The sequence below is a fragment of the Castor canadensis genome, chromosome X (genome assembly GCF_047511655.1).
Source record: "Castor canadensis chromosome X, mCasCan1.hap1v2, whole genome shotgun sequence".
NCBI lineage: Eukaryota > Metazoa > Chordata > Mammalia > Rodentia > Castoridae > Castor > Castor canadensis.
Genome location: NC_133405.1, coordinates 100,801,957 through 100,805,692, shown reverse-complemented (window position 1 = coordinate 100,805,692; position 3,736 = coordinate 100,801,957). Strand labels below are relative to the sequence as shown.

Genomic DNA, 3,736 nt, shown 5'->3' with positions numbered 1-3,736 from the left:
TGAAACCATAATCTGGGTGTGGTGGTTCACCCCTGTACTCCTAGCTATTTGGGACATTGAGATTGCAAAGATCATAGTTTAAGACCAGCCTGGGCAAAAGTTTGTGAGACCCTATCTCAACCAATGAAAAAACTGGATGTGGTGGTTCTTGCCTGTCATCCCAGCTGTCCAGGAAGTGTAAATAGGATCCTGGTCCAGGCTGGATTGAACATAAATGTGAGATACTACTTGAAACAATAGCTAAAGCAAAAAAGGTTGGGGATGTGGCTCAAGTGGTAGAGCACATGTCTACCAAGTGCAAGGCTCTGAGTTCAAACCCCACTGCCACCAAAAAACCAACTCCTCAGTATAGCAAAGATTAAGCTCAGCTTTTCCAGATTGGACTCTTGACTTCCTGTAGGTAATCATGTGTTGCCATTTTGTGGTCTTTGTTTCTTTAACAAATGGCCTCTCATCCCTCTCTGGTCTTCTGGGATCCCACCCTGACATTTACTCCACCAATGTCCTGTAATTGAGCTCCTTAGAGTCCTTAACAGTATGACTCCAACCCAGTTTTCTAGCCACCTCTTTCTTCTCAAGTTCATAAGGTTCATAAGCCTTTTAAAATGACTTATATGCACATATGAATAATAAAACAATAAAAAAACTGCAGGTATTGTGTTCATGTAAAAAAATCATTTTTTAAAAGTTAATTTTGGAAAATTATTATCCATTAAATCTTTAAATATTGCTCCTCTACTATTTCTTTTTTCCTGCTAAGGCTCAAAGTAAATACAACAAGATATTTATTTAAAACAAACATCATCTATTTATTGTACAATTTCAAGGTTTTTTTTCCTAAAAGTGTGCAGATTACTTTATTTGGGCATTTGTATAATTAGTTGGCTAGTGAAGAGGCAAAGAGAAAGATAGGTACATGTAAAAAACACATTTATGTTGGGAGTAAATGAAGCATGAAATCATTTTTTTTTGGTTGAAGGAAAAAAGTAAATTTTAAAACCAATATTCCACTCGTAAGTAAACATCAAGTAGAAAATATTTCATTTCGTTGTAAGACAGTATTCAAGTTTCTCTTATTTCAAATGCATAGCTTATTCATCAACTGACAAAACGCCTAAAAGTAATAACTAATGTCTGGAAGAAAAAAAGTACTAACAAAAGGAAACTCAAGATGGCTTCAGAGGGTGTGCAGAAGTCCCATTCAGTAGAAGCAGGCAGTGTGCAGGAAGGCTTTGCCGGTCTTCTCCTCAAACACCTGCAGCAGTTCTTCGATCTCGTCGTCCAGGTCCTCGGTTTGCTGGATACACTGGCACAGCTCACAGATGAGGAACGCCCCAAGGGTGGCTTCTTCGTAGTTGTCCGGGATGTCCACGTTGATCACGTGCACTAGCTGGCAGGCCTCCTGTTCTCTGGAATTCAGGTCTTCCACCACCTGGTCATACACTCGCTCTTCGCAAGTGAGGATCAGATCAAACAGATCTTTGCAGTTCTGGAACCTTTCAGGACGAGGTTTGATTCTCTTATTTCTGTCCAGCATATGCAAAATGCCATTGTGCGTATAGAAAGCTTTATCTTTCTTAATTAGATCCTTATACATCTGATCATATGTGGTTTTGAAATCATAAACATTTGGCTTGTCAGGTGCTGGCCCTGGAAGCTTCACATGTGCTCCTGTTCCAAATGAGCGGACGTTGAATCCTCGTTTGCTGAGGATCTTGTGGGCCTCCATGCTCCGGTTCTGGTTGCTCGAGCAAACGACCGCCAACTGTAAAGGCAAGGATGGCATGACGGTTCCTTACCTCAGACGCAATGCTCAGACGAGAACAAAATGGCGACTGCGACAGCCAGAAGTCAGAAAGTGGGCTCTGGCCGCATAGCGCAGAGATTTTACGTCATCCAACGTAGGGTCACGTTGCCCAGCACAGGGTCATGTCACAGGGAGGGGCCTCTCGGGAGCGCATGATTTCAAGCCAGCAGAGGAAGAATGCACCTAGGCAGCCATCTACGCACCTGTCCTGGGTATGTCCACGAGGTGCCCGTCCACGTTCCACACAAAGTGCTGGAAGGTTAGCCCGGCGCCAGCGTCCCACGTCACGCCACAACCTTAAACAAGGGCTTATCATTGAATCTTCAGTGTCATTTATTGTCCCTTCTGCATTTTTTTCTTTTTGGAGATACTGGGGTTTGAACTCAGGGCCTTGCGATTGCCAGGCGGGTGCTCTACAACTTGAGTCACACCCCCAGCCCTGCCTTCTACATTTTTCTCCCCATGTTTCAGTCTGGTATTTTCTGACCTGTTCTAGTTAATCGTCTCTTCATCTATTTCTGCTTTGCTGTCAAACTTACCCACCGAGTTCTGAATTTTAATTGTCTTTTTCAATTCTAAAACTTCTTTCTCGTTTTATCTTGTTTGTGGTAAGCACAATTATTTTAAAGTGGTTGTCTGCTATTCCCAATATATTGAATCTCAGCGGGTCTCTTTCTGCAGTTTATTACATGTATCTTCTTTGATGCTTGGCCATTTCTTACTGTGTGCTGGACTTTGTATTTGCAAAATTGTTACAAATATTTTTCGGTCTAATTTAATGTTATTCTCCTCCGTAGAAGATTTACATTTGATTCCATTAAGTACTTGTTGGCTCTAGCAATTGATCCAATTTCAGTGATTAACATGATTCACATCTGAACTGGAGTCTCAATGATAGTCCATTCTTGTACTATAGGACATACTTTCAGAGTCCCATCCTTAGAATCTCTACCTCAACATTCCAGTGTTTATGTACCCAGCCATGTGAAGCTGTTAGATATGCCATTAAGCATCTCAATTAGTTTTCTGCCCGGAAATGTGAAAATATTCCTGGAGAAAATAAGGTCCAAGTGATGGTCTTACTTTTCTAGGACTCCTGCCCTCACCCTATGCTGGCCCTCTAATTTTTCACTTATTATTATTTTTAGTTTTCTGATGCGTTTATGGAGGTAGTTTTTATATTTTGTCCACTTTTGACAGCTGTCATCTATGGAAGGATGTGTTTGACCTCTTTGGTCTGTAGTTACTCAGATAATAGAATCATATCATTCCACGAGCTTCTCTCTTGCATTCATAGAGTTTCAAAGATGTCTGTCATACTCTAAAAAGGACAGTGCAAACTAGAAATCATTGACAATTCTGACACTTACTGTTAAGTCCATATTTAAACAATGTATATAAATGAACTGCAAATAAACATACTAGAAACTTCTAGTAACTTCCATCTTGCTCATAGCACAGGCTTCCTTTTCCCTAGCTGTATGAATCCTTATAGCTTTGGTTAGTGAAATAGTATTTTTTTTTTACCACAGACATCAGTTGAAAATTTAATAAAGTTTAGAAGCTTTGACTTTCAGCAAAACATATGATTTCTTTTGACTGTTTAAGAATTATCCTCATAGGTTGTTGCAGAGCCTCACTGTGCACTTTGGAACACAGCTTCCTGTGTTTTCACTTCCACCCAAGCAAATAAAGAAAGTCACCGAAACAAAGATGCTGTGAAATCCTTTGATACAAAATGATACTTGTGAAAGTGCAAACTTGCTTTATCATGCAATATTTTCAAGAAGTCTGCATGAAGTTGTAGAGAGCACTAAAGTGTAGAAGAGAATTATAGAATGCTTATACTTTTAAGGTATAGGGACTACTGTGTTTAAAACTGAAATTCTATATGTTATGCTAAAAGTCAACAAAACATACTAGCTTGAA

General features: G+C 39.9%; 1 pseudogene; it reads right to left on the bottom strand.

The window, feature by feature from the left end:
• Positions 1 to 1,201: 1,201 nt before the first annotated feature.
• Positions 1,202 to 1,786, bottom strand: LOC141419770 (RNA polymerase II subunit A C-terminal domain phosphatase SSU72 pseudogene; annotated as a pseudogene).
• Positions 1,787 to 3,736: the final 1,950 nt, after the last annotated feature.